This window comes from Notamacropus eugenii, chromosome 1 (genome assembly GCF_028372415.1).
Source record: "Notamacropus eugenii isolate mMacEug1 chromosome 1, mMacEug1.pri_v2, whole genome shotgun sequence".
In the NCBI taxonomy this organism is placed as follows: Eukaryota; Metazoa; Chordata; class Mammalia; order Diprotodontia; family Macropodidae; genus Notamacropus; species Notamacropus eugenii.
The window spans coordinates 576,949,816-576,968,993 of NC_092872.1; the positions used below are offsets into that span (position 1 = coordinate 576,949,816).

The 19,178-nt window shown below is 41.5% G+C and overlaps 1 protein-coding gene across 1 annotated transcript in view; it reads left to right on the forward strand.

The window, feature by feature from the left end:
- The first annotated feature begins 18,222 nt into the window (after positions 1 to 18,222).
- FAM167A (family with sequence similarity 167 member A) overlaps positions 18,223 to 19,178 on the forward strand; it is a 52,436-nt gene continuing 51,480 nt past the window's right edge. The window contains exon 1 of the mRNA XM_072634401.1: positions 18,223 to 18,683. The gene's annotated coding sequence lies outside the window, so the exon portion shown is untranslated. The remainder of the gene's footprint in view (positions 18,684 to 19,178) is intronic.

Sequence of the window (19,178 nt, forward strand, 5' to 3'; positions counted from 1 at the left end):
CGCGCCCCCTCATTCTTAAAATTGTTTCCTGCCTTGCGTGACTGTCTCTCTGTGTCAGTGTCTAACTGAAAAATATGTGTCTTTGTTCTTCACTGGTTATAGCATCTTCAAAATGCCAGATTGATAGGAAATAGAAGAGAACCGTTAAGTGTGTGAAACTGGATTTGAACCCAGATCTACCTGCGTCCAGATCCAGTGCTCTATCCACTTTACCACCTAGCTGTCCCTATGTTTCTAGAGAACAAACAACAAAAGAGAAACACAGATTTGATATTCATAGCTTCGCAAAAGAGGCATCATAGTTAAAAGCTTACAAATACCCTAGCCTTTCCATGAAGATCACATCTTTTGAACTGATGCAGATTATAAAAATATGAAGCATTTTTTTCTGAGATTACATTTTCAATTATCTCTCTCTATCTTGCTATCAGTCTCTATCTATCTGTCTGTCTGTCTGTCCATCTGTCCGTCCATCCATCCATCTGTCATCTATGTATCCATCTATCCATCTATCTATCCATCCATCTATATATGTATATATCTGTCTGTGTCTGTCTGTCTATCAATTCTGTCTCTGTATCTAAACACAGCTGTTCCATATCTGGAATTATCTACAGTCAATTGTCCACCTAGGGTTGACTTTCTCCAGGTGTCAAGGAACCAACCAACAGACAGAGAATTGTGAATTGTTGAGTTGAAACAGAGACTATTCACTAAATCAATTGTTGAGCAAATACAGGAAGTAATATATCAAACTGCAGACAACTAAGATATCTGTAGTTTCTAAGGCTGGGTAAATTTCCCGGATTTCACAGAATTGCAGACTCTCAGCACTGGAAGGGACATTTACAGTCTTTGAATTATTCACCTATTTAAACAAAAAAGTGGTGAAGTTACAGGGCAAACAAAAATTACTAGACTGGGAGTCAAGAGACCTGAATTCCAGCACTACTCCTACCCTTAACTATAGTATGACCTTGGACCATTCAGATTCTACCCTTATAAAATAAAAAGGTTATACTAATGATCTCTCCGGTCACTTTTAGTGCTAACATTCTATTATTCTGGAGTTCTAAAACCACCCTCTCCCATTTTCCCTGTGAAGATGGAGCACAAGTAGTATTTCAGTGGGTTTCTAAGCTCACCAATGTGGATGCCTCCTCCCCCAGTGCACATATGAACAAACTTTTACTAGTTTGGTGTCAGCTATATTTATGATCAAAGTCCTGCGAATCTGAACCAGCTTTCAGAGAAAGAAAGTACCCTATTCCGATTGGATTCACAGAAAATCTTGGCACACATTGTTATGATAAGGTTGAATGCTAAAGGAAGAGAGAAGGCTTCATTCTGGACAGTGGCCCGGCAGAGCAGATCCTTGGGGGTCAAGTTTACCTGGGAATCAAAGACCAAACCTAGGGACTGGGGACAGAGGAATAATAATAACAGTTGACATTAAATGAGTACTTTAAGGCTTTGCTAGGTACTCTCTTCACAACAATTCCATAAGTATTACAAGTATAACATACCCTCATTTTACAAATGTGAAAACTGAGAAATAATGAGATTTTAAAAGTCTTTCCCAGGGTCTCACAGCTGTAAAGAACTGGAGATGGGACTCAAATCTGAGTCTTCTTTGATTGAGGACCCTGCTTATAAAAGATATCTCATAAATGTTTGTTGTGTTGAGGTGAAAGATGACTCTAAGACCAGGGTTCTTTTCACTACAGTTGCCTCTTAATAGAACAGAGACAGTGTTCACTATGAGAGGGGATACAAGGGTTGAAGGAGCAGCAGGCATGTTATAGAACATTCCTCAAGAAGATGAAGGGATATCCGGGTGAAGCAAAAAGCTGCTCTGAGCCCTCTCTGAAGAATCTTGAAGTAAATTTCTGAAATAAAGGAGGGTTTTATTTGGGCAGCTAAGTGACCCAGTGGATAGAAAGCTGGGCCAGGAGTCAGGAAGACCTGGGTTCAAATCCTGCCTCAGACACTTACTAGTTATATGACCCTGGCAAGTCACTTAACCCGGTTTGCCTCAGTTTCCTCATCTGTAAAATGAGCTAGAGAAGGAAATAGCAGACCACTCCAATATCTTTGCCAAGGAAGACCCAAATGGGGTCATGAAGAGTCAGACATGAGTGAACCACAACACTAAAGGAAAGACTTAGGTACTAGGGTCTCTCATCTTCTCTAGATGGTTCTTGGAAAGGTCAAATGCATGCATGTAGGAGGTAGCATCCAATTCAATTCAATAGTCATTCATTCATTCACTCATTTGTAATAGGTGTTGTACTCAGCTCTGTAACTGGTTCAACGTTCGGGCCAATATTAATTTCATGTCTCCATCTGATGTATTCTCTACTAACAGAGCAGGCAGGAACCCTAAATCCAATTGAATCATGTAGTGAGGTAAATAACAATGGAAATAAAGTTATGGAATCATTCTCAGCGCCCAGCCATAAAAGGGTTTCCTTTCCCAGGCCTAAATAATTTTTTGTGCTGCTGGGAGAAGGAAACAAATCCCTGAGAAACTCATGCTCTGAGGTGAGGAATGGTGGCTTCCATACTGTCTGTCTTGTCTCACAGCTGGGAAAAACTCTTCTGTCTGAATTCTCACAACTGTCTCCCAGCAACCAGCTGAGCCTCACTGCTGAAGTCAGCTCCACCTCCCACAGCTCCTTGCATGGTTTCCAAGCTCCCTTGCAGCTGCTTCTCCATGCTACTTCTGCCCCTGCTTCTCCACCTCTGCCACTGTTGTCTGCTGAGGCTCTGCTCTCTGATATTGCCCTGCAAGGCTACAATCCTCTGCTTCTCTCATACACTGCTTCTGTCTCTGCAGCTGCCATCTATCGAAACTCCATCTACCTCCAAAGCTGATGGCTGATGTCCCGATGCTTTATGATACCACCTAGTGTGAACTTGAACAAGTCACTGAATATCTCTGAGGCTCAGTTTTCTCTTCTGTATGTTGCATCTGGGGCTCCAAATATGTGAGGAACTCTTGCCCTATGATCCTATGACCTTCTTCACAAGCTGATATTCCACCTTTTGTTTTTCTTCTCTGCCACTGCTCTGTGGGGCTTTTTCTCCCATTTGTTGAAGCTCCGCCCTGCTCCCACTGCCCCTTCTGTGCTTCCTCAGCAAAGTAGAACCACTGCTTTAAGAAAGAAACTGCCCTTCCCCCGCCAACCTTGGGCTACATAGCTTGGGCAGGTCATGCATGCTTCAGTTCTCTTGACAAACAATCTCACAACCTCTGTCTATCTGTTCACTGAGGACAGTTGTGAGACTTCCAGAAATCTTTCCCTGTCTTCCTCTGATTGGCTTCCCTGCCACTAACCCATCCCACATCAAGGTGCAGGTAGTTGATTTGTCAGATGATGATCACACCTGGCTAAATCTCCTGGCACAAAGGGATAAACATTTCTAAATCTTTCCATTTTTAAAATTCCACTTCCATCATGCCTCTTGACAAATATTTTCAGGTCATGCAAATTACCCAGATCCTCTGATAAACCTCTAGACAGCACCAGAAATATTGGTAAAAAAGGAGGAAGTTATCTATAGTAATGTTGCAAAGCTTTCACATTTATACATTTATCATGCATAGCTTACTATATAAGAATGTGTGTATGTATACATATATGTAAATTAGACACATACACATCACTGCAAAGTCTTCACATCCTTACACATTTATGATGCATAACCTATTATATATGGGGTGTGCATATACGTATGTGTGTTCATGTTGAGCCTCCATTAAATTCTTTTTCTAGAGTAGAGAGGATTTTAGGCTCCCTTGGGCTGTGCTATTGAATCACCAGCTCTGGCAGATGTTACCAAGTTGAAAAGGCTTTGAGTGTGGCCTGGTGATGGATTATGTATCTATCTTCTTAGTACCAACCTATCTAAGTGCAGAGAACATTGTCACCAGATGCATGACCAGAGTATTAACCAGGTTAAGAAATCTTCCTGGCTACAGCATTTCATGAAGTTTATCTTCTAATTTCTGAAGAATTAGGAATCTGCATGGATGAAAGAATGACATTTGTAGTATTAAAATAAGAGTGTGCCATTGGCATTCTTTGCTCAGCATGGGAGGAGTTGCAAATGTAACTGGGACTAGAAATCTCCCCCTCTCTAGAGGGGGCATTTGCATTGAGAATGGAAAGATTTGCACTTGTCTCCTCCCCTTTAGAGGTCTATAAAGTATTCCCAGAGTTAACTAGAATAACTAGGTGTGCGTGTGTGTGTGTGTGTGTGTGTGTGTGTGAGTGCTATCTCACCACAACCTAATTTGGATATGAAGTGCAAGATAGAAACTCACTTGAGCCTTACAAGAAAAAGACATTTCCATAATTATGCCTCTCCCCTCCCCTTCTCCATAGGGGCAATGGTGATACATATTTTAAGCTGGAGTGAATAGAGAGCTGGCCTCAGAATCACAAAGACATGGATTTACATCCCTTTTCTGTATTTCTGTATTTTCAGTATTAGCTATTATATCCCAGCAAGACTTTTAACCTCTCAGTTTAATAGGCAGCTCACTAAACAGTCGCTGACCTGCATCACTTGAGGGTGTTTCCACACAGAGAGTTACTAACACTGATGAAATCATAGGTCTAGTTTAAACATGCACACACACACACACACACACACACACACACACATATTGAAAGGGGTGGGGGGAGGGAGGGAGAGAGAACACGTTCCATATAGGCCAGGTTAGTGAGTTTCTTCAGCAAAGGGGATGCATGTCATCTGTTGGAGGAGAACCAAGGTGATTCCTTCTAACTTTCCATACAAAGTGTTTGAGAAGTCTTTGCACAGTTTCAAACTATTTTCGGATACCTTGTATATGATCCTGTGAGAATGGTGGGTGGAGAGTGGCCAAAAATAGGAGGGACATGGGTACTACCTTCTGAAAGAACGTTGAATTGTAGAGTATCAAAGCAGAATTGGGGCGTTAGGAAGCTGGAACTTCAGAAGATAAATAGGACAGTGACAGACCCACCACCTGTTGAGAGTGGGAGAGAGCTCTAGAAGAGCAGGGGAGGAGTGACACTGAAGGAGAGGGGGATGGTTGCAGGAAGCGATTAGACAGAGGAACTGTGGAGAGTAAACGATGACTTATGCCAACCACTGCTCAGTCCAGGGAAGTAATATGTCAGAGAAACTATATATATATCTTTGTTTAACGGCTGCTTATCAGGGGTGTTATTACTGTCTGTGGATTCAGATGTGAGTCTTGTCCATATTTACTAACTCGTATTTTAAATAGTTCAGCTCCTGAGCTTTGTAAACCTGTGTGCTTATAAGGGGAAGGTGGTGACTTCAATTAGAGTAATATTAGATATAAAATTCCCCCTAGTCTGGTGCAACAATGCAGAGAAGTGAGATGTTTTCAGAGTATATCAGGGTCTTTTGCATCAGAAAGGAATTTCTGAGACAAGAGTAAATAAAGATAAAAAATAAAAAAATCTCTAACCTCATGGAACTTACAGTCTAGCAGGGAGAGTTACACCTAGACAGAGAGCTAAGATACAAATAGGCGAATTAAAAAAACTTGGTTATGAAGAAGGAGCAGTGGCAAGTTGGTTGACAAGAATCTGTCAATCAAAATATTTTCCCACTCCCTTCTCAATGGTGACAGTAATAACAACTACCTTACAGGGTTGTGAGGACTGAATGAAATAATATTGCAAATAAATATTTGTAATATTAGCATAGTACCTAGCTCATAGTAGGAGCTATTTAAATGATTACATGTTTATTTTTGCCAATGCTGCATGAGGATATTAAATATGACAGGGAGGTAGCACTGAAAAATCTTTTTCTTTATTTTTCTCCTGTTCAATATCTTTTAGGATTCATAGACCTGTGGTGAAGAGGACAGGGGAAAAGAGGATGGGCATTATCTGTAATCTCTTTAAGCCATTGCTTTTTTTCTAAATAGCAACGGTTCTTTCTGAAACAAATAACTTTCTGCATCAGAAAACTTCAAAGATAATCCAGCCCAGTCAGTCTAATGACCTTAGATCAGCAAGGGAGCTGGGAAGTCAGCTCAGAGACATTGGGGTTTATTTCAAGAAGCTGAATCATTGAGGGATGAGAAATGAGGGAATCACACAATGCCAGAGGAGAAAACATTTATATAAAGGATGGTTGTTCTTGGGGTGTTCTTGGGAGCTGTTATAATATGTATAGTAGGTTTCAACTGGCCCTGGGGTCCAGGATTCATCAGAATCCCAGGCTCTCCTTAAGCATAGTCCACTGTAGTCTTCAGATACAATCACAGGATTAACAATCTCATAGGATTTAAAGATTAAAGGAAACCTCAGAGATCCTTTAGTCCAGGGGTTCATAACCCATTTTGAGTCACAGATACTTTTAGTAAAGCCTCTAGACTCCTTCTCAAATAGAATGCATAAGATAAAATGCATAAATTGCATGACACATAAAATGTGTAAGATTACAAATGATACCGATTATGTTGAAATACATTTATCCAAAAAAATTTTAAGCTCATAGGCCTCAGGTTAAAAACATCTCCTTTTATCCCTTTTTACAAATAAAGAAACTGAGCCTCAGAGGAGGGAAGGGTCATGTCCAAAGTTAAATAAATAGGTAATAAATACCTGAGCCAGGATTTGAGTCCATTTTCTCTGGTTCCAAATCTAGTCATCTTCTTGGAGTCAGAGTAGCTCTTCTAATTGGAATAGGGCCTTTCTTTCCTTCCCTTGCTCCCCACAAACCTCAGGCATGGGCAGCTATGTGGTGCAGTGGATAGAGCACCAGTGCAGAAGTCAGGAGGACCTGAGTTCAAACCTTATCTCAGACACTTGACATTCACTAGCTGTGTGACCTTGGGCAAGTCACTTAATCCCAATTGCCTCCTCTTGGGTCATCTCCAGTCATCCTGATGAATATCTGGTCACTGGATTCAGACAATTCTGGAGGAGAAGTGAGGCTGATGTCCTGCACAGCCCTCCCTCACTCAAAACAAAGTCAAGTGCAAGTCATGTCATTATTTCTCTGATGGCATGGTCTTCATGGTCTTCTTTGGTAATGAAGGACACGCGTGCACGCACACACACACACACACGTACAAACCTCAGGGTCTTCAATACAACCATATGTGTGCCCGAGGAATGAGAAGGACCAGAACACAGAGGGAAAAGTTTGCTTAGGAGGCATCATGTCCATATAGAGAGAGAAAGAGAAAAAAGAAATTAGTATATGACAGAATATTGCAGAAAAAATTAACATCTTTTTCAGGCTGAAGGAGGATAGTGGTTGAGTTATCTGATTTGTGCAGTGACTAAATACTGATCAAAATGAAAATGGTTCCATTAGGGAGCGATGTGAACTGATAGGGTATGCCTGTCAATTCCTTCATTTCTTTGTTTCCCTCTCTCTGTGTCTCTGAATGATGATGATAATGATAGAAACAAAGAATCTATTAAGCCTGACTGACTTCTCCCTGTCTCTCTCCTCTGTCCCACCCCTTTATTCCCCCTTTCTGTCTCCTCAAATCAGAAGCAAGGTCACTGACCATAAGAAATGAGGAAGCAGAATTGAAGCTGGGAATTTCCCCTTTCAACAAGGTATTACATGCGAGTCAGGCATTCTTCATTCTGCAGACTGAGAGGCACGTAAGTACCTCTTGGGCATTTGTCCACTTCCTGGTGAAATACTTTTGTTGGTAAAGTCTTTCAGTTCCAAGCAAGGATAGGCATGATTGGTGATCACAAATGAGGGGGTGGGCATTGCACCAAGAGCTGATATTTGTTGTGAGAGGGATATGGCCACACCACAACCTAAGGTAGAGTCTTCCACCACCCTAAAAGCTCAGGGACCCTGGGGCTGCCAGATCCAAGGATCCCAAGGCTATTGTATTGTTCTCTTTGAACTTGCCTTCCCACCAAGATAGACTGCCCCACATCAAGTCTCTTAGCCTGGGGACTCACATTAAGTGGGGTGCCAGGCCCCATATCTACTATCTATCTTCCTCAGTCTCTAAACTCAGTCTTTTTTACCAATCCCTATCTTCTTTCCCCTGCCCTTCCTGACAGTTACCACTGGGACCCTCCTTGATTGTTAATAAACTCACGTTGGCTCTAGACCTAATTGTTGCATTCTTTCTAATCTTTTGGTTCTCAATGAAATCTAGCTTTCTCCCAAAGATATGACCTTTATTGGGACCCTCTCCAAGACTTTTAGCCATTTCTCTCCAGAGGTAGACCTAGGGCAGGGTAAGTAGGGCTTTGAACCAAGTGCTAAAATTTAGGATACTACTTTATCCTCAAGCTGGAAGTCATAGATAATTTAGCTATTTATATCAGGAGCAGAAACAGCCAAGACCACAAGCGCCATAGTCATTCTGATTTCCCAAATCCTTTATTAAATACGTACCAGATTTCCTACACTTGGCCACCACAGGCTTCTGTTCTCAGAACATAAGATGATGTTCTCTACTCTTCTGTTCTACAAGTATATTTCAAAAGATTTTCCTGTTTTCACAGAAATCACACTGCAAAGCTTTTTGGAGACGAAAACCTCAGCAAACCTTAATTACAGGTGATTCAGATCAACGTTGCAGGTCACTGCTCTAATCTGCTCCAAAGTTTATAACCCTCTGCATCTTGTCACTTAGCTCTTTACAAGCGAACTGGCCTGTGTGGTTGAGCAATCGAAGGCATGAAAATCGTTATTATAGAGCATTGCCCCTCTTAGTTCCTAGGAAGCTCTGGGAAAGGAAGAAGTTTCTGACAAAAATCTGTCCTTCCAGTCATTCAATTCCCAACATCCCAGGGAAGATTTCATAAAAGCTTCTCAAGACACCTCAGCAAAAAGGGGTGCTAGAATAATAGCTGGGAGGTGAGCCAAAAGAACCCAGAGTGAAGGGAAGAGGAGTTGAGGGGGTTGATGACTGGGACACAAACTGAGGAAACCATTCACCCAACTGCTTGACCCACCAGCCTGTCCTCTGTAACAACTGCCACCACTTGCCCTGGATCTGGTTACCACACCAGTGACTGGGTCCTTCTTCCAGCCTGGATACGACCTGCTTTGGTTGTTTTCATTTTTTCCTGTCCCAAGGTGGAGAGAAAATTTTGTCCTGCCTTTTCCTCTCCCTTCCTCTTCTCCTAGTCTTCAACAGGGCTAAGGTTGAGGGTGCTGGAGGGTCATGGCTATGATGGGCAGGGGATGACAAAGACCAGACTCTCTGTGTTGACAGTCTGTCTCTCTCCTGCCATCTACTTCACCTATCACAGGTGACTCAGAAGAAAGTCAGCTATGACTAAATGAAAATGGAGGCCAGGGTACTGTAGGATGCTAAAGCCTTCCTACATTCCAGATAAGTTTCTTCCTCACTTATCCTCCCCAGCTCCCCTTCCAAAGCTGGATTAATGGTCAATTCTTGGACTTTCTCCCTCTTTCTTCCCTCCTCCCATCTCATTTGTTGTTAGGTTATTAGTTAGGTTCTATCTTTTATGAGTTGTAGATGAGGAACCTGAAATCCACAGAAGCAGGATTTGGTTGAGGTCATGCAGTATCACAAAGCTGGGACTCAAATACAGATTCTCCAGCCCTAAATTAAGCATTCTTTTCAGATTGTTCCAACACAGTCAGACCTCCTTTGTTTAGGCGGATCCCTAGTCCTGGCCCTCTTTAGATGGTCCTATCACCTTGTTGCCCAGTTTCCTTGCCCCGCAAGAACCTTTTCATCGAGAGCTACCACTGAAGCCAAGTTCCTTTAGGGAGGATGCTTTCTTTTCTCCTTCTCTATGAGGGAATGGATAAGCTTGTGGTGCTTGACCCTTATGGTGCAGGATGTAACAATTAGCATATTATGTCTTGGCAGGTTTTGAGGTAAAGCTAGTGCTTGAAAGAAAGTGAACAAAGGTCATTGCACCTCTTGGAAGCAAGTATTGATGCTTTCATTATCAAGCAGTTATTTTGAATTTATATTGTTGAATTCATAGTATTTGTATTCAAGTTTGGACTGAACATGGGACTTTTAATTACTGTTACCATGGTTACTGTAATGCTAGTGTAGACCCTCAATAGTCTTTCCCTTATACTTTACTCTCATCTCTACTAGTGCAATAGCCTTGTAATTTGCCTCACCTGCTCCCATCTACCCTGCACATGACTTCCAGACTGATCTTTTTCATGCCCAACTCTGACTGTGGCATTTTTCTGCTCAGATTTCTTCATTGACTCTCATTTGCCTCTCAGATACGTACCCAATAGCTACCTATATCAAATCCAACTCCTTAGTCTGGAATTCAATGCTCCCCACAATTTTATCCTTCCTTCAAACTACTATCTCTGATACATCGGCACTTAATAAATGCTTGTTGACTGTTTACTATTCTCCCCAATCTCCCTATGTTTGCTGTTTCTGAGAACACTCACACTGTTCCTGATGCCTGGAATGACTCTCTACTCTTCTTGGCATACTATCAGTCCTTTAAGACTTAGCTCAAATGCCTCCTTGGGCAGAGACTTTCATGATTTCCCTTGATTACCTAGCATTTCCTTAGCTCTTCCCCTGTGGATGCACTTTTCAACAAATTAAATATATTATTTAAAAAAAAAACAATTAGACCTGTGGTTCCATTGATATAGGAAACTCCCAGTGAAGAGACTCTGACAGATAAGTACCAATGCTGCAGTTTATACTCATAGAAACTTACCTTGGACACCAAAAGATTAAGTGACTTGACCAGTGTCACATAATCAGTATATGTTAGAGATAGGATTGAATCCAGGTCTTTCTGCCCCCAAGCAGACTCTCTGCTCACTATGTTATGCTTTCTCTCAAATAATAAATGGATATTTATTATCAAAAAAGAACTTTTATTCCCTTTTGCATCATTGTTATTTGTGTACATTGCCTTCATCTCTCTCACCAGACTGTCAACCTCATGTGGACAGAGATTATGTGACATTTTTGTATCTCTTAAAGCAATCATTTCCTAAATCTTCGTTGAATGCCAGGCACCATGATGAGCTCTGGCAATCACAAAGGAAAATGGAAATAGTCCTTCCCCTCAAGGAGTTTACACTCCAGCTGGGGAACACCTAGCTAAAAGGGCACAGTAGGATTGTCAAATTGGATTGTTAAAATAGTCACATAGCATCATTCTGTCTTGGGAAGACGGATAGTGACAAAATAGAATCATGGATTTAAAGCTGGAAAGCGCCTTGGAAGCTATCCAGTTCATCCCTCTCATTTTTCAGACGTGTAAACTGAGGCCCAAAGAGGTGTCCTCACTTGCCCAAGGTCACATAAGTGATGTGTCGCACCCAGGTCCTCTGACTCTTTCCACTGTACTTCCTTTGTATCTTCTAAGTCTTTTAAAAACTAAAAGAGCCATTCTACGCAAGGTTAGCCTACAACAAACTCCAGCGTCATCATCAGCTGAGGGGTGAGGGGGGCAGCATTCTTTGGTTCAGTGAACCAGACTCTATACTTCAGGCTCACAGTGGGCCAGGGAGTCAGACTCCATCTGTCTCTGCTTCCACCAGCACCTTCCAGTTTCTGGGCTCTCAGCTCTTAGATGTGGGAGAGGAGGCATTATTGTCACGCACTTACTAACATCAGTGTCTAATAACAAATACATACTTGTTCTCTTTGAAATATTGGATTCTCTGATGGAAAAGATCTTTCTGACTACAAATGCTAAAAATGATGGCTTAATGGATCCTGGCCAGGAACTCATAGGTCACTTTGTTCCTGTTTATTCATACTGGAGAGGAGTATGTAACTTCTCACCATCTCTCAGCAATTACCTGCAGGATAATTGGGCTACGTCTCTTCAGGGGAATGTTGGAGGGGATTCTAGGAAAAGGAGCATCACACACATGATGTCCAAGATCAGAATTGTTTATTTCTACTCAATTTTCTATGTTTAGGTTACAGAAGTCTCATCTAATGGGTAGCTCCCCTCTCTCTCTACCTTCCCCCCAAAAAAACACACCCCACCTTTAGATTGCTCCTGAAAATACAAACAACCCTCCCTTTGGTTTGCCACTGATGTCTTAAATTTCACTACCCCACTAAACTCAGAAACTTTCATCTGAAGTCATTTTACAAATTATCAAGTGATGATCAAACTAAGAGAGTGGATGTGATTAGCAGTACAGTGAAAGTTAGTAGGAGGGCCTTGGTTCCAGTGCCATCTCTGACACTGAATACCTGGGTGACACTGACCAAGTCACTCCACACCCTGAGCAACAGCTTCCTCATTTGTAAAATCAAGGACTGGACTAGGTGGCCTTTGGGATCCCTTACAGCTAAAAATCTCTAACCTTTTGATAAAGGCCATACAAGGTATTAGAGACAGAATTGGCCTCCAAATCCAGGTCTCCTGGTTCCCAAACCTAGATTCTTGCAACAACCTTGTGATAATAATTGCCCTTTACTCTTTTAAAATGAACATACCCCTAGGAAGGTTAGTATCATGTTATAATGAATCCTTTTTTCTGTTGATGTTGTAGGAAGGAAGTCAATACGGGGGGTAGATGGGCATAGATTGGAAAAGGTATATGGAAATAGAGGGAAAGGATGCAGAAGGAGAAATAGGGATTCCAAAACAAATGGCAACTTTACCTATTGACTTTATTTCAAACAATTGACCAATTTTATTAAGCTCCTATTTTGCGTAAGGTACTATGCTAGGCACTGGGGATGTATGTAAGTGCAAAGAATGAAACAACCCCTGCTTGCAATGAGCTTATATTTTAATAGGGAGGGAATGGGTACATATAAAAATGTATGCAGCATACAAAGTTCTAGCTGAGGAGCACCTAGTTAGGGGCACCTAGATGAGTGTCAAATTGAATTTGCTAAAATAGTTAACAGAACATCATTCTGTCTTGGAAAGATGGATGAGGATGGAATAGAATCCCACATCTAAAGCTGGAAAGTGATTCGGAAGCTATCTGGTCTATCCCTCTTTCTGCAGATGAGTAAAGTGAGGTCCAAAGAGGTGTCCTCACTTGCCCAAAGTCACATAAGTGGGTATCATTTGTACCCAGGTCTTCTGACTCCACTTTCCAAACTCCGGTGGCTAGCATCAGCTCTGGGGAGAGGCAGCATTCTTTACTTCAGTGAACTACAAACCTTGCATTAATAATTATCGCTTACTTTTTAAAAAATGCACATACTCCTGGGAAGGTTATTAACATTAGCATGAATCCTTTTTTTCTATTGATATTGTAGGAGGGAAGGTCAGCATGGGGGTAGATGGGGATAGTATTGGGAAAAGGGCATAGAAATAGAGGCAAAGGATACAGAAGGAGAAATAGGGATTTTACCTAGGGTTGGCCTTTTTAATAGGGAGTCAATGAGTATGTATAAAAATGTATGAAGCATAAATATGAAGTTCATAAATATCTACAAAATAGATAAACACAAGGCAGTTTGGGAGGAAGGTCACTAGTAGTTGGGGGGAAGGGGCTTGGGAATCACAAAAGTCTTCATGCAGAAGATAGTACCTGAACTGCATCTTGAAAGAAGAAAGAGACTTTGTGAGGCAAGGTAAGAAAAGAAGGAATTTTAGGGGGCATTGGGGATGGCCAGAACAGAGGTATAAGGACCAGAGATAGAACATCAGGTATGAATTGAAGAACAGAGGAGGGGCAATATCCAGTGAGTCTGGAAAGATAAGTTAGGGCAAGGTTGTATAGGACTCTAAACAATGAACAAAGTTTATATTTTATCATAGAAGCAACAAGAAACCACTAGCATTATTTGAGTAGGAGACTCAAACAGATACAGGCTTAACAAAAATTACTTTGACAGCAGCAACTAGGATGGTCTGCAGTGGTAGATGACATTTAGGAGGTTGGAATACTAATCTACATGGAAAATAATTCAGGTCTTAAGGTGGTAGCTGTGTGAATGGAGAGAAGGGACCCAAGTCCAGAGATATAATGGAGGCAAAAACAATAAGATTTGGCAACTGACAGGATATATGGGGTGAGAGAGAGTATAAAGTTTGGGATAATGCCAGGATTCCCAGGGTTTGAATGAACTGAGTAAAACACAGGTTATGGTGGTACTGTAATGGAGAAACTACTTGCTCAGTTGGTCCAATGATCAATGCTTGATAGGATTCAGTCTTTAACCTATCTTCTCCCAATAACTTGATTGACCATTTCCTGGACCAGTTTGGGGTTTTTCTCCCCATATTCTTGATGGTCAATGTGAATTGACTAGGTGGCAATCTCAAGTATCACTCCACAGCAATTCTTATGCCAACAATCCATCCAGACCCAGGACCTAGATACAACTGAATCCCTTTTGTCACTTAAAGGCAGTGTGGTATAGTGGGTAAAGTATGGATCACTAAAATCATTCTGCCTCTGGACAGGAGTGTACTTAGGTACCTATTATCCTCTCAGGACACTCATAGATAGACCTTTAAGTTAGCTCTATAGTAGGCAGAATGCAGCAGTAGCTAAGCTAGCATTTATATAACATAAGTCTGCAAAGCACAATCCATATACTGTTTCATTTTCATTCGATCCTCACAACAATCCCATGGAATAGGTACTATTATTACCCCCATTTGACAGATGAATAAACTGAGATTGAGAGAGGGTAAGTGACTTGCCCTAGGTCAAACAGCTAATAAGTGTCTGAGGTGGGATTTAGACACAGGCTTTCCTGACTCTAAACCCAGTGCTCTTATTCACTGTATCCATATAAGTTATGTGAATGTAAGCACTATTTCATTCTCTGCATTTGTATCCCCAACACATAACACAATACCTAGCACTTAGTAGGTACATATTAAATGTTTGTGGATTAAATGTAGTTTCTTCATTGGAGCAACATCTTATCACCACCCTCAATACTACCTACAAAACTTATGAGACTGTCACAGGCACTAGGATATATAAGACAGAGCTGTGATTCTCATCCTGGAGACTGCTTTATCTGAATGGGAAAACAGAGCACGTACTAATGAAAAGTTTCCATACTCAAATACGAGGCAGAACACTATGACAAATACCAGAGACTGTATGGGTAGTAAATATTTTACAGAGTTAAGAGGAAGAAATAAACATTTGTGCCCAAGCTACGCAGGAAAGTCTTAAAAGAAGAGGTGGGGTTGAATCTGACCTATAAAGACTGCATGGGATTTTATTAGATGACGAGAAGACATTGTTGGTATAGGGGAGAGGAACACTGTGGGGAAAAGTGTGAAGGCAGGGATGTAGGAAATATTCACAGAAGAAAAAGCAGATTGGTCTGGGGAGAATGGAGGGTCCATTTGGGAAAACAATACCTAAAGGTAAGGTTGGAAAGGGAAATTGGGACCAGTTTAGGCAAAGCATTGGATGCCAGACTAGGGAGCTTGGACAATAGGTAGTGGAGAGTCAACAAACATTCTTGAAGTCAAGTATATTAAGCACCTACTATATACCACATTGTGCTAAGCCCTGGAGACGAAAGGAATGGCAAAAAAAAAAATTGTCAGTGTTGCCAAGGAGCTCATTTCTGAAGGACTGGAGCTGTGCTTTTGGGAAGTCTGGCTACATGTATAGGACAAACTGAAGGGAGGCTGGGGTTAAGAAACTATTGCAATAGAATAGGAAAGAAATAAAGACTTGGGCCAGGTCTTAATGCATAATAGGTTATGCATGTTCTAAGAACCATCTGTTGGTGAAATCAGATGGAGATAAATTTGCCACTTATTAATCTGAATGTGTAGAAAAGGATATTGGACATTTTATTATGTTAAATTGGAAGCCTAGTATTAGCATTACCTTAGTCCCTTCCCTCCAAACCAGATACCCCTACACCTTGTGAAATAGGTGGCTACCTTTGTCATGTGATTTGAGGCATCAAAAGACTTCCCTTCCACTATCTTCTATACATATCCCCTGCCAACTTTGCCTCTGGAGTCACTTTTTTTATTAAGGCATCATATCTCAAGAAGGTTCCAGTTAGGGACACCTTGAGTCAATAGCAGTTGTTAATACATGAGCATGAAAAAATAGATTTTAAGGTTTCCAAAGCACTTTTCCATTATTGAAGTTTTTGAGACTAATAGGACAGGTGTGTTATCCTTATTCTGTAGATGAAGAAATAGGTGCTTGGACTTGTGACTTGTTCCTCATCACACATAGCTAATAAATGGCAGAGGTGATATTCAAACCTAAGTTTTTCCTGATGCAAAAAGTCTAGTTTTTTTTCTTCCCATAGCATTTCAGCTCTAGCATAAGGTGATTTCTCAAGTTAGCAAATTGCCACTTATAGGGTATAGGGTTAGAAGAGGTTGAGAAGAGAAAGATTTGAACTATGGACTATTGCCCTGAGAAGACAAACCTAAGTGAGAAGGCAGTGAGTGACTAGGTGGGTGAAGGGGGTTGGTCTCTGGGATCTCAGGAGCTTTTTATTAGTGAGGGATGAGAAATGATGGGACAGTAGAAGGAGAGGAGACCACTTCCTTTACCTCTTGCCACCAAGGCCACAGATTGGCCATCAGTCTGTCTCTTCTAGTTTCCTAGCTATGATGGTACTGAGCCTGCCAATGAGAGAGGACAAAGAAATGTTAGCTGATATTGAATATGCCCTCTTTCTCCACTTCCCTCTGCTAATTAAGCACAAGAAGTAGGTCCAGGGCAGTATCTTCCAGTGCAAAGTATGCCCTAGCAGTGTGAGTATATGATCAATATGAAGTCACTTGACTACTGCTTAATGTCTCTACTACCACCATTTAAGTACCTGGTTTTGCTGAGGAAGCCAACGAGAGACTCACACCTCCCCTCAAGGGGTCTGTATTCTGTGGTGCTGTGATGCTCACATGACTCAGATCTAGGTTTGCTACTGGAATCCAATCTATTTCTGCGTAAGCATAGTGGGAGAAGAGCACTGATCTGGGATTCAGGAAATGGAAATTCAAGTTCTAACTTATTAGCTGTGGGACCTTGAGCAAACCACTGCTACTCCACAAGTCTTAATTTTCTCTTTTATAAAAATTAGATCATACTACATGATCTCTAGGAGCCTTTCCAGCTCTGACATTCTGTGTTCTAAGATCTATCTCTTCTAGTGCTATCCTCCTATATTCTTAGCTGCCTTCCAGTCGTGATGTTTTGTTTCTAAGTTCTGTCCCAACCATATCACTTTTATGAACTACGATCATTCCAGGTCTGACATTCTATGTTTAGTATTCGAAGGTCCCACTCTGTTCTGGCATTACATGACTGACTCCTCAGAGCTCCTGTAACAGTTGCTACCTGCATCTCTCTTAGCACAAACTATCTTTTTTCATATAAACAGTATTTCATTTTTCCAATTATATGTAAAGACAATTTTTAACATTCATTTAAAAAAAATTGAGTTCCAAATTTTCTCTCTCCCTCCCTCAATTATCCCCTCGCTAAGAAGAGGCTAAGCAATTTCATATAGGTTATATATGTGTAATCACGTAAAACATTTCCATATTAGTTATGTTGTGAAAGAAGAAACAGACCAAAAGCAAAAACACACACACAAAAGTGAAAATAGTATGCTTTGATCTGCATTCAGACACCATCAGTTCTTTCTCTGGATGTAGATAGCATTTTGTATCATAAATCCTTTAGAATTGTCTTGGATAACTGCATTGCTGAGAAGAGTTAATTAGGAAAGTCTCGTGGCCCTGACTAGACTGTAAGTTTCTGGGGTGCAAGAACTATGTCTTATACTCCACACAGTCAAAAATCTGGCCCAGTGTTGGGTATGTAGTCAGTGCCCAACGGCCGTCTGTTACTTACAAACTTAGCAGAGTCTCTTTCCACATATATAAAATAATTTGTAATAATATATTTATTACTTATAAAATAGTAATGATGCCCTTCTAATGAAATAATCTATTCATAATTGTAATCACTAGGCATGCTTTAAAAATCTCTGGTTCTGTTCATGACACAATAGAAAAATATGTTAGATGTACATATGTGTATTTATTCCACATGTATGTATATCTGTGTGCCTATACCATGCATGTATATGCACACATACACATATGTATTTTTATTTGAACTTGAGTCAGAGTTCAGCGAATGAGTGTTCCACTTGGAAGTTCATGGCTCAGTTCAAGTCCCTTTAGAGAGCGCAGAAGAAGAAGGTTTCTAGGACCCAGCTAATCTGGTTTTCCTTCAGGCTCCTCCGAGTTATTACAGGGTGGGAGGCAGGATTCTGGGCTTAGTGGTATGTATGAATGAGAGGGAGAGAGAAAATCTGAACTGAAAAGACTTGTGGTAGAATAGCTCTGCCGTCGCCAGGCAACCGACCTGACGCAACCAAAAAAAAAGGTCCCTTAAAAAAAAGAATAGCACCGCGAATTCACAGGAGCATGGGAGAAAAAGGGAGGGAGCGAGAGGGAGAGGCAGCTCCTGAGACAGTCACCAAGAGGCAAGGAAGCAACTAAAGCTACACCACATATAACAAGTTGGGTGAATGAAGGAAGAAGGCAGAGAAAATATGCCTCTGGAATATTAAACGGGACGGCTTCATCTGTGTGTGTGTGTGTGTGTGTGTGTGTGTGTGTGTGTGTGTGTGTGCCTCCCCGGGCACTGTGATGCGTGGATGTGTGCAGGAGATACAGGAGCAGGACCTGAGGCTTCTGGTGCCACTGGCATTTGAAGGACCTGGATCCCCCCACCCGGTGAGTTTTCCCATCTGAAAACCTCTTCAGACAGGTTCCATTTGGAAGAGTTTGGGGACAGAGGTTTAGCATGAGACTGAACAGAGCTATGGCAAATACTCTTGTGGGAAAATGATTTGGCTTTGGCAGGCATGGCAGAGGATAGCCTGAGATGGATGGGATTGCTGTTTTGGTTTGTTTTTTGTTTTTCTGCTTGTCTTGGTTTTCTCAGCTTCTCCAGCATCAGTTATTGAAAATGAGTTGGAAGGGGGGAAGGGAAGGGGAAGAGAAGCAACAATACCAACCCCCTATCCCAAAGTATCTCCCAGTGGTCTCTCACAGACCTACGTGTGATTAGAGCAACCTAGCAGGCAGACCCCCCCCCAACACACACACACACAGCCACGTGCTCACAGGAGAGTGGGGCTGGGGGCTGATGGCTCATCCCTTTCTGTTGACATCGGTTAGCCTATGAGGGGATAGAAAGGTTAGAAGAAGTGGTGGTTAAGTACCAGT